Here is a 13,048-nt window from a genome sequence, read left to right as displayed (position 1 = left end):
AAAAAGTTTAATCTCTTCCATGAAGTAGTCATTTGCATTGGAACAGCAAGCTTCCAATGCAAAACTAAAGAGATCTAATGGGAGTTGTGATCAAATAGAGAACAAAGAAAACATCTAGCATTCATACTGTCCTTTTCAAATATTTGGAAACTACATACAATGAACATCTGGAGGACAGGGGCAGTAGGTGTGATGCTGGTGTTATGCTACCCCCTCCACTTGTTAGTTGTACTGAGTTCTCAAACATCTGAAAAAGGCTCCTGTCTGCCTTTTTATCTCACTCCATAGTCATGCACTGCTGTTGTTTCATTCTAAGGAACGTTAAATAGATTTACTGCTGCAAGAATTATTCAGCATTTCCGTTAGGCCCCTAGGAAGATCGCACAGTTGGATCAATTTGTTCCATGGCTGAACTGCCTTGATACTTAGGAAATTTAAAGTAATACTTAATATATATCACACACACAAAAACATTCCTTCATGTCCTGACCATTGTCCCAAGATAAAAGTGATGCAGGAGATCATAATAATGAATGGTGGCTGCTATTATTTAGATTTATATACACACAGGAAAACCATGATTAGGATCTCTTGTGTGTTCTTTTGTTTATTTGATTTGAATAAACATAACTGCAAGAGGGGAGGAATCAGGTCTGTCCTACAGCACTGGAAGAACAGTAACTCTTTTATCTGCACCATTTTCTCTGATTCAAATCCCACTTCTAAAGCTGCTATTTGTCCTAAAGGAGGAAACTTGCAGGTATCATATGTGTACCTATATGTTTTCCACTATGGGTTAATTAGCCGCTTCAGGAGGATTTACTTGGAAAAATAGCACAGGATAATGGGTTAACCTAACTCCCTCAGAGCAGAACCCCTGACACATTTTGAGGGTGGGGCAAACTTTTGTTTTTTAAAAAATGCAGTAGATCCATGATCATGATCTCTCATCTAATTGTGCCCTCAGTGGTCAGAATGAACAGTTATTTGCTTTTCCTCTCTTATGACTGGAGTGGTTAGCATATGCTAGATTTTAACCTGAAGAAATGAAGATTGAGATGATATACTGACCGTTTCAACTGGAACCTAGAGCTGTTTTGTTTGACTACTGAAGTTAGGACAAGAAGCTGAAGTTGAATGTGCTTTGGCTTGGTGGGTCATGAACAAAACATTTCTAATTATATTCACATTTTCTCAAATGACTTGTAATTCTTCTCCCCCTCAACTCCCTCTCTTCTAATTTCTCACAATTTTCTTGAACTGTAGTGCCTAGAATTGAACGTAACAATACAGGCTTGGCCTTAGCAGTGATGTCTGTGTATTTCTCTAGACTTAGAAGCAATGCTAGAGTTCTTTAGTCTTTGAAGCAATGCAAGTTGTGTATACTAGACATGCTTTGGGCACTTACTAGTATTGAAAACATGTAATTCAGGTCATGCACCCTGCAAATTCCCCACCACTACCACAATAACTTTGCAGCGGACAGCTTTACAGAAGTTAGCATGTGCATTGCATCTTCAAATATGCATCCCAAATGGGTAGTTAGCAAGCATGACTTAGATTTGGTTCACTTCCTGGGCACAGCATGGAGCTAGACTATACTTATGCCATGCTGCCTTTCTGATTGGAACAAACAACTGTGGGATAGCCATAAACACACTGGCTACAATCAACTCATGTAAATTCAGTGGGATGGGATTTAATCCTATTATTTTCAGAAGAGGGATGGCACAAGTACAACACGAGAAATAGCGAGGTCAAAAGCACTTGCTGCTGGTGTAATCCAAGAATTATGATACATCTAGAAAAATGTGGACACATACTGTAAAATATACCACGATAACACAGATAAGACTCAATTCAAGTTGAGATTTTGTGAACAGGAGTAGTGCTTTTATTAACATCTAAAAGGACACTTCTATGTGAAATAATTTATCTGTCACTTAAAGGGTCAAACTCCTTGGCTGATAGCCAAATAATGAAACAAGTAAGAGGGTGGAGATACTTGTCGAAGGCCTACAGTGGTGACAGAAGAAGATCCTGCCTGAAGGTTTACTGAAGATATTGAATGAGTTACCTCCAAGGAGCACGGAAGTATTCTTGAGCCGTGCACGCCAGAGTTTTGTTCCTGAATAGTGAGCCTGGTGGGGCTACAGAAGATGGACACACCAGTGGGTTTTGCTCTCTCCTTCCAGTGGTTAACACCAGTGCCAATCATGGAAGAAATTGGCTTCTGTTTCATTCTTTTTCTTTTTCGTTCAGTCTGTTATGATGGAAGCCTTTGTGTGAAGATATTGGCACGTTATCCAGCAGCTGGTGTGAAGAGCATGAGGACACAGACAACAGTTCTGTGGTTGTTGCTTTTTTAAAAAAGTTCTTTTCTCATCTTTCTCAAAAAAATAAACTTGAATATTAGTTTTGGAAAGCAGCTCAGTGGAGATATAGCAAACTATTTACCATCTCTCCTAGCTGTCAGATAATGAACATTCATTTATTCACATTTGATGATTCCATCCTTAACCCCTTTCATAGCTTTCCTTCAAAAGCTGCAATTTATTTTCTGCAAGAAAGGAAGTTATATTTTTGGTGCAGTAGAAAATAATTTTAAATTTGATAAATGTTTGGTGTTTAAAGACAGACTTTTCGGCATTTTTGCTATATGTTTATCCTCAAAAATCTTGTCCTGATAAAATATTTAATAGATCATTTTCAATAGAACTACCCCATTGCTAAATGCCTACAAATGGAGTGCTACTTTTTATAGATTGCACAGGTAGATACAACAATGGGGAAAATGTGTGTAATTTGGCCACCTGTTATTGAAAATGTTGATGGACATTTTTGTTATTAATAGTTCAGCAATATCATCTGAATTATTTAAGATATTTCAAATGGATGCAATGGAGTCCCAATAACATACTATTTAAGTAGATTTGTCAATTAGGTCAAAACTTCCACTGATTCCTGTAGTTAGTATTATTATCTTTGAACATGGTTCAGGTGTAGGTATCCCTCAAATGTCTTTTGCTGTGAAGACATGTGGCAAGAATTCATTTCATTTAGCTGCAACTTCCCTGTTTTCTCTGAAAGCTCCTTTCTTTGCTATTTATAAGATCAAGGGCTCTAGCAGAGTTAAATTCCAGTCTATCAGCTCCTTGTATACGAGAGTGTTTCAATGAATCTACAGTACTTGCACATGCAGTTGCTGGGTACTGATTTGCACAGTTAGTTCCATGTGCACATTAGAGCACCCACAAAGCTCTGGCTGAGAATGATCAAATGCCATTAAAACACTTTTTATAAACCCAATAAATTCTTAACAAAAAATAAAAAAATGTTTACTTGATCCTTGGATCCTAGCTTTCCTTCTGTGAATGGAAAAGAGCTCATGGAACAAGGCTTTCTTATCTCCCCCATTCCTCTGTACCCCCTTGCCACCCTCAAAAGGGGGTTGGAGGTCCTCGGGAATGGCATGAGATATGGTATGGGTGCTCATAGATGGAAATTGCCTCATCTTAAGTGAATGGAAGAGTAACTTAGGGTGCAATCCTATGCATGCTTAGACAAAAAAGTGTACCTCCCAGAATTCCCCAGCCAGCATGGATGACTGGAAAATGCTGGTAATTATAGGTCTTTTACCTGTTGAATCATGCATAGAATTGCACCGTTAGTATCATGTTCTGTTCACTTACTTATAAATCATATTTTGTGTACAAAGGAGAACCTGAATTATATAAAAGAATTTCATAATACAGAGAACATAGTATAGGCAGGTTACTGGATGTCATTGCCACTGGTTACCACCTCATCACTAAATGCTTTCTACTGAAGCGTTAGGTATTGCAAAACCAGAAATATCCAAGCCAGAAGTGATGCAGCATAGCCTTTTATGAGTCCTATCTTTACGTCCTTTATATCTGTATACCCATAATATTAAAATTACACTTCATTTCTAAACACATTAGCTACAACTCAGAGCAGTTTATGAAACCTTAAATGTCATTGAAATCAATGGGGCTTAAGCATGGATAATTGTGCTGCACTATGGCCATAATATAGAGGCCCTGTTGATTTAAAGTATTTTTCTCATAATGAACCTGATCCCAAACACTGCAGGATTCTGATATCTACATAGTATTCCCTGTGAGAATTCATTGCAATGTTACAGGTAGTTCGATATGGGCAATGGAGAAAGACACACAATTGTTCCTGACATTACAATGAAGGAGAAGTCCTTTGCATTTATGAGAGCTTTATGGGTATTCCTAAGCTTTCAACCATGTGTGCAGACTGTTGAACTGGGCTGATTTTTTTTAGGATCAAAGAGACCTCACAAAGAAAGAGCAAGAAAATTCAACATTTTATTTTTTAAAAAAAATTGATACAAGATTTAGATTATTTAATGTAGGTATTAACAGAGATTGACATTTTTACGTTTTGGATTTGCTGCATGGGTTCTTTTCTTTTTGTTGTTTTGTGGGGATTAGAATGTGACCGGAACTGCAGGGCAGTGTGCCTTTTTTATTATGGAAAAGCTATATATATATATTACTATCACATTTCCTTTTTTTAAAAAAAATGTTACATTTTCTTTTGCTGTAATTAAGTATGGTTTTTGAAAACAAGAACATTGTAATTGCTCCTGGCCCTTGTTTTTAGGGATATTGTTTTCTTGGCTCCCAAACAGGGTATCTAACTGGTGCTTTTTTGCTCATGGACTGATGTTCAGCTCACTTTTTTTCCACAGACTATCCTGGGGACCAAACAACTGTGGACTCCCTAAATAGATGGATCCCAATCAAGTTCTAGCAGTAGGGTGACCATATGAACAGGAGGACAGGCCTCCTGTATCTTTAACAGTTGTATAGAAAGGGGGATTTAGCAGGTGTCAATTGTATGCATGCAGCATCTGGTGAAATTACCTCTTCACCACAACAGTTAAAGCTGCAGGAGCCCTGCCCTCTTTTGTATCTGATAACACTAGGCAGGGCTCCTGCAGCTTTAACTGCTATGAACAGAGAATTTCACCAGGTGCTGTATGCCTAAAATGATACTCAAAATTCCCTTTTCAATACACCTGTTAAAGATACAGAAGCCCTATTCTCCTTTTCATATATGTAGTCACCCTATCTAGAAATGCGTAGTTATGTCTGGATAGTATCAGGATGTAAATAGAGATACACACTAAAAGTAATCCAGTGTAGATAGACTATAAAAGAATGTAGATGCACATTCAAATGCAGATGTTATCTATTTGCACAGCGTCACTTTCAATTGAATGTGCATCCAATTGTGTAGATCCATCTACATTCTGACACTACCAGTCATGCATAATTGAGTACAACTGGAGCTGGATTGGGGAATCAAAATGGTCTCTCTACATAGTGGTAGCAATTTACACAACTAAAAATGTTTAGGGACCAGGAGAAGAAAATATATGAAAGGTGGTCTCTTTAAAAGAAAGTGGTCCTAGACATTACTGTTAGTTCTGCTTGAAAGAGTAACTGTCTTATGCGAACTCTGAAACTTTTAAAGTGGTTAAAATGAAAAGGGGAAAAAACCTTTCATACTGCCATTTTTTCCTGATCTGACAAAACATTGTCCTGTGCAATCCTAAGTGTATCTATTCAGAAGTAATTCCCACTGAGTTCAATGGGACTTACTCCCAGGTAAGCGTGAAAAGGATTGCAGCCTTAATGTTTTGATTTTTAATGTGTAAATTGTTTCAAGAAAACAACTCTTTGTTCAGAGACAGTATACCTCTGAACACAGATGCTGAGGGAACATAGATGCCTGATCTCTGTTAGAAACAGAATGCTGGACGAAGTGTCTCTACTCCCCATGCTGTTCATTATGAACTAATAGAGCCATTCACATGCTAAGTTCATCTTGCAATCTTGAAACTATTCCTACAAAAACATGCATCCAAGATTTCTATGTAATCTTTGAGGCATTTTTGTTGCTTGCATATTTAAGTTAGCTTTCAGTATTTAAAATCAACATAACTAAAGACCATCTTAGTTTTATAAATGATTTGGAAGTGGACAAAGAGTTATAGCTTTTACATGTATTACTCTAGGTTTTATTGTTGCTGTTATTCCCCCGCCCCCCGTGATTATGTATTTGAGAGTTTTTATAATTTAGATAGTAATGGAAAGTATAAGGGACTGATGGGTACATCTATAACTATGTTTTCCCCATTAATACAATGTCCCTAGCAGAGGATATGCTGGAGAGTATGGAATTCCATTTAGAGATAATTCCATTGTTTTCAGAGATACATCTCAACACTTTGCTTCAACATATCTTTCCTATTCCTCTGAGGAAAGTGTCATTAATATTAGGGTGACTCTTGCAACTGAGTTGCATATCTGATGTAACAAACATATTTTTAACAAAATATATTTAATCTCCTACTCAGATTTATCTACTGAATGTTCTCTTATAAGTAACCATGATTTTCTAGGCTTTGTTCAACATTTACTTATTTGGACAGAATCCAATGTGGCTGTGGCACCTTTGCTGCTTTCGCTGTGCTTGCAGAAATGACTGCTTGCACAACAGGGCTTTTGCGCTTCTAAAAATATCCCTGAAAATTACCAGAAATGTTCCTTTCTGGATCAGGGCTGGTCAGTAGAGCTCCCTTCAGTGAGCTCTGCTAATCTTACCTATTCCAGAGATGGGTATTTCTGCTAATTTTGGGGTTTTAGAAGAACGAAAGTCCTGTTGCGCAAGTGGTTGCTCCTGTGAACACACGGGCACGAAGCAGTTACAAAAATATATAAATTAGATTGGATCCAAAACTACTCTTTCCCATACAGAAAGCATCTTCCACTCATGGAAGAACTGATTTATACCTCACACTGTGGGTGCTTCCAAATTAATTTTTTATCATGCAGTCACCCTACCGTATTTTTACTGGGGTTTCAGACTATGTTGTTTTCAACTTGTAACCCTCCCATATTTTCCCACAGCTTCTTCTGACTTTCTTATTTCCTCAAAAAAATAAGTTGCGGAAAAGATGGAATAACTGCACAATGCCTTTTGATTGCTAGTACTACAAGCGTAGAGCAATTGTGCAAGAAAGGCGGAACTGAATCCTAAGATATTCTTTCAGTTGTGCAAGTTTTTGCACAAACATGAAAATTGCTATAAAACCTACCTATAATAGCACACTGAACTCTTGCACAAGCATTTTTGGAACAGCACTAGCAATTATTTTCCTTCCCCTTACCATTCTTTGGATGTGGCCCCATAACTACACATTTATTCTAAAGAATGTCCTGCATGCAAACAATAACACCTGGCATGATACTTCTGGCTTAAGACACATGAAAATCTTTTGAAGTCCCTGTGTCATACATCGAGAGCTGAAGCTGGACTCCCAAATAGTGGTTCATGGATTTATCTAATGTATGATATAAGGAAGAATACCAATTGTTGTCAATTTCCCCCGCCCCTTTTGATGTGGATTTGCTCACAAAAATATTCTAGGAGTCATAAATTCAAAGCATTAATTTAAAGCTAATCCTACAGGAATCATTACAAAAGCCTAGTAAGGTAGGTCAATGAAAAAAATCTATGATCGTTATAATAGGTAGAGATATTAAAACCAAGAAAGAGAAAACCTTGCATTTTAAAATCTTTTTCGTGGTATCCTACCTCACGTTAATCAATGGCAGCTTGCCATTACTTCAAAGGGTCAACACTTCATTCTAGGTATTTAAAACGTCAGTCAATAAATCATTTTTTAAAAAATTATGAGTAGCTAATCCTTTGAAATATTAATAATTTTGGTTTTTAAAAATATGTTATTAGACATTAGTTATGAAAAGTTTCTGCAGGATGATTTATAGAAGCAATTTGTTGTGTTTCTGATTTTGTTGACTTGCAAGACATAGTTTGCTTCTTTATTTGGTGGTATTTGATGTACAAATCCTTAAACAACTTTATTAAAGTGGTTTATGGATGAGTGTTGATGGGGCATTGTTTCTACACTCTGTTATATAGACACAACTGCACAACTGATCTGAGACTTAAATCTGTGTATTTGTACATATGTTGTGCTGAACTTTTCAGTTTGTTAAATGATTGCTTGACATGCAAATATTCTAGAATTTTCAATAAGCTTTTTGAGAAAGCAATATTAATTCTTTCTGCTAAGAGCAGGTTGTTATTTATCCATTTCAATCAGATTCTCCACATAAAGTTACTGGTATCCTGTTGTTGTTGTTGTTGTTTTCTTACTTCTTCAGGCAATCTAGTCTTTATTTACCATATTGTACAACCAGCAAGTTATATAATAGTTTTAACCTAAATAATCCCGACTGTACAATTTAAAGTGTTATATATGAATAAGTTGCTATTTTAAAATGAACTGCAGCCGAAGTTTACTATCCACTCTTTAAAAATGCTTTCCCTCTATATCTTGAATACAAATTTGAATTTTTGAAGTCAAACTATAGATATCCCCATAAACACTTTTCCGTGGGTGATAAGGGGTGGGGGTGGAATCAAGCATGCATCACTCTACTACACTATAGCAAAATGCAAAGAGGAGGTAATGCACAGCTCTTAAAAATGCAGCAAAAAGTATTGTTCAATTTTTATACAGTAGTTCACTAATTTAAGGATGAGAATTGCTTTCTTAGGCAAAGTAGATTTATGGCAAAATTAGAACTGTGTGCTCAAATATAATAAATATGGACCAGTTTCCCACTCTACATTATTACCTATGAGGCTACAATTTGGCTCTGTTCCAAGGAAATGACGAATGTTCATTCTGTAGTGAGATCAGCGTTTGGACTATCTTATATGCATTTCTGTACTATTTGTCGTTATTGTATATGATGTAAATATTTCTCTTTTTAAAATGGTAAATGTTTACTTTTTTATTTCTCCTGTCATTTAAAATGCAGCTGATTTAAAATAAAGTGTGGATTCTCTTACAAAATCTGTTTGTGTTTATAAACATATTGCACAGTGTGTTTCAGTGTGTTTTTAAATTGCACATTAACAACGTTTTCACTATCTGTGTTTTAGTTTTCATGGAATACCAAGCACAAATGCCTTCTATGCAAGGACTGAATGTTAGACATAACACACACATAATTTGCAGTCCAAACTTCAGAGAGCTTACTGAAAACACAAAGGGTGCATCCATACACCATATATAACCAGAGCAAAGTTCCCTCTACTGATATCATCCACTTCTAATAACATGATGTGCCATCAAACTCATTTTATTTTTGTTTGAGATTGCAGCATATAAAAGGAATGATACAAAAATAGAGTTTATTCTTGAAAGGACATACTGAAGATGTACAGCACCATGTACATTGATGGCGCTATATAAATAAATAATAATAATAATAATTGTCCTATGCACATTTACTTATCAGTTAGTGGAGGCTGGTGACTCTGATTTCAGTGGGGCTATAAAACCATTCTGGGTTTCAGTTAGAACCAGCCAGAACTCTAACCAGGCTATCCAAGGTGCTAAACCTATTTTGGGGATATAACTCAGCAACTCCAATAGCTCCTTTAGAGTTCTGACTGAGGCCTTAGCTAGACCTAAGGATTATCCCAGGCAAATGGAGGGGTCGTCCCTGCCTGCTCCTGGGATCCCGTGTGTCATTTGGATGCACAGGGATGATCCCGGTATATAGGCCTGGTCTAGCCATGGCCTGAAACTCAGAAAAGATTTACACCCTACTGACATTGGAGTCACCAGCCTCCATGTTGGAAGTAAGTCCAAATGAATTCAGTAGGGGTTACACTCAAATAAGTGCACTTAGAATTGCTTATTTTAATATAGCCCAACCAACAACCTGCACACATTATCAGAGTCTGCTTTCTATTCAGTATCAGCTCAAAACTTTTTTTCATTTTTTGATGTCTCCTTCCTTTTCACATAGGTTTTTATAGTGCCCACTAGATAATGGTGTACATTTTTTAAAAAAATTATTTACCACATTTATAAATGCCTTTGATGCTACAGCACCTAAGACCACTTATATGTTGTAATGGTATACAATCAAAGAGGGATGATACAAAAGGGAGAAAAAAATTAGGAAGAGAAAAATAAGCAGTTCTTTCATATACTTACATAATGGAGTTAGATAATGACCAGGAGACAATTCTGAGAGAGGAGGAGCCAAATGGTCCCAGCCAAGCAAACGGAGGAGGACTTGTCACTTCTACATTGGTTGTACTTAAAGAGCTGACTATAAAGATTGTTGAGGGGTTTCTGGATGACTTTGTATGCTCTTGGAGTGGAACACTGATACTGTTTTGAAACTAGCAATACCTGCTCAAAAAAAGGGGGGAAGGGAGTATTGCAAAACCCAAAACTGTCTCTTTCGGAGGAGATTGATCCTGTAAACCTGCTTAGAACATCCTACCATATGAAGTGGAGAGCACAAAACACTGGGGGGATCCGCACATCACTCCCAGAGCGGAAGCTCTCCACCCCTCCTTCTTTTGCCGAGCTCTCCTCGCCAGCGGAGAGCTCTCCTCGTCGTCGGCGTCGGCATGGACGGCTCTTCCTCGTTTCTTTAACAGGGAAGTCAGACTATCGTTTTCGGGGTGCACTGGGATCGCATAGAAGCGCTCTGGGAGCGACGTGCGGATCCCCATCATTACAACTGTGTGTACATTTAAAGAAAGGATCTTATTTAGGCTCTATCACATCTAAATAAGGGCTCTATCACACCTACTTTTGTGGGCGGGGGGGGCCCCCTTGCATCTGTGGTTTCCTCCTTCGGCTCCTTAGGAAGTTGGGCGCTGGGCACTTTATTATGTATTTGCTATTATTTATTTACAATATTTATATAACGCTCCCCACTGAAAATTTTGGAGCAATGTACAAGATAAAATGAAAATAAAAACATGATAAAGCACTTAAAACAGATTTTAAAAGAAGCAAATATAGTGGCTCATGGCTGGACATTAAGGAAAGGCTTCCTGAAATAATGATGTTTTCAGGAGGCGCTGAAAGGAGTACAAGTTGGTGCCTGCCTGACCTCCGGAAGCAGGGAATTCCACAGGAGGGGAGCCACCACGCTGAAGGCTCTTCCACTGGTGGACTCCAATTGGAGGATGGATCTATGTGGGACCACCAGGAGCATGACCTCAGTGACCAGGCAGGTTGGTAGGGGAGAAGGCGCTCTCTCAGGTATCCTGGTCCAAATTGTTTAGGGCTTTGTACACAAGTGCAAGAACCTTAAACCTGGCCCGGTAGCGAATAGGCAGCCAGTGCAGTTCCCTCAGCAGAGGAGTTACATGCTGGAAAGGGGCAGCTCCAGACAACAGCCGAGCTGCAGCATTCTGCACTAGCTCCAGCTTCCGGAGCAGCTTCAAGGGCAGCCCCACATAGAGCGTGTTGCAGTAATCCAATCTTGAGGTTACCAACGCCTGTACCACCGTGGCCAAGCTATCCCTGTCCAGGAGAGGCCATAGTTGGTGAACCAGCATGACCACTTGAGCCTCCAGCGACAGAGATGGGTCTAAGAGTACCCCCAAACTACAAACCTGTTCTTTCAGAGGCAGTGCAACCCCATCCAGAACAGGCTATAAGCCTGTCTCCCGGACTCGGGAACCACTCACCCACAGGGCTTCTGTCTTGCCAGGATTCAGGGCCCTTCCATACGCCGTACTGAAGACGCATGCATGCGCCCCAAGTACAACCCCAAAACGATAGTGTGGACTACAGCCAGAAGAGACGGAGGAGGCAGCAGCTGGGGAATCCGGGCGCGTCCTTGCCGCCACCGCCTCCCCGCCGGCCTCCTGCTGCCTGGGTAAGAGCGACCCGGGTCGGAGAGCTCGGCTTCCGCCTCCACCGAGCTCTCCGACCCGGGTCGCTCTTACCCAGGCAGCAGGAGGCCGGCGGGGAGGCGACAAGGACGCACCCGGATTCCCCAACCGCCTCCTCCTCCGTCTCTTCTGGCTGTAGTCCACACTATCGTTTTGGGGTCGTACTTGGGGCGCATGCATGAGCCTTCAGTACAGCGTGTGGAAGGGCCCCCAGTCTCAGTTTATTGGCCCTCATCCAGCCCATTACTGAGTCTAGGCACTGGTGTAGGACCTGCACAGCCTCACCTGATTCAGTTGCCACAGGGAGATAGATAGAGCTGTGTGTCATCAGCATATTGATGGCATTTAGCTCCAAATTCCCTAATGACCATTCGCAACGGCTTCATATAGAAGTTAAATAACATTGGGGACAAGATGGTGCCCTGCAGCACTCCATAGCTCAATTGCCAAGGGGCGAAGGAGTGGTCACCCAACGCTACTCTCTGAAAATGATCCCGTAGGTAGGACCGGAACCACTGTAACACAGTGCCTCCGATGCCCATCCCACGTAGTCGATCCAGGAAGATACCATGGTCTATGGTATCAAAAGCTGATGAGAGATCGAGCAGATTTAACAGGGTTGCATTCCCCCTGTCCCTCTCTTGATAAAGGTCATCCATTTGCTTTTACGTCTGTGTGTTGTTGCTCTCATCTGTCTTTTCACCTATATTGCTACTATGCCAGCGAAATCTCCTGCCCCACCCACTACGTTCTCCTTTCCCCTGCAATATATATATATATTTATATATATACAGACACACAAACACAAATACAATAGTACGGCAAACATTGCACAGGGTGATAGATGGGGCTAGAGAATGAGGTTCATTGAAAAAAGAGGTGGTGGCTGTTGCCACCACCACAGGCAGAAAGCTGAAAGGCTGTTTCTCTACTGCTGCCTTTCTCTACTGCTGCACCGTGATCCATTTTGTTTTTATTTATTTATTTATTTACACGAAGCTCCATTATGACCTGCCACCACTGTGGATTCATCCCAGGGCTTTCCCGTCAAGATGTACCTCTGGTCAGAAAAGAACCATAAAATTGAATGGGACTAAATCTCGGGCACAGGCAGCAGCAGCCTCTCCCTCTCCCTTCATGGTTGAGCAGTGGAGCCGAGAACCGCCCCGCCCTCTTTTGTCAGCTTTTGTCACCTTTGGACTTCAACACAAATGCCCCAACAAAAAACAGCATG

The sequence above is a fragment of the Elgaria multicarinata genome, chromosome 8 (genome assembly GCF_023053635.1).
Source record: "Elgaria multicarinata webbii isolate HBS135686 ecotype San Diego chromosome 8, rElgMul1.1.pri, whole genome shotgun sequence".
NCBI classification, from domain to species: Eukaryota; Metazoa; Chordata; class Lepidosauria; order Squamata; family Anguidae; genus Elgaria; species Elgaria multicarinata.
The sequence above is the reverse complement of the archived record's forward strand: the minus strand, read 5'-3'. Positions refer to the sequence as shown.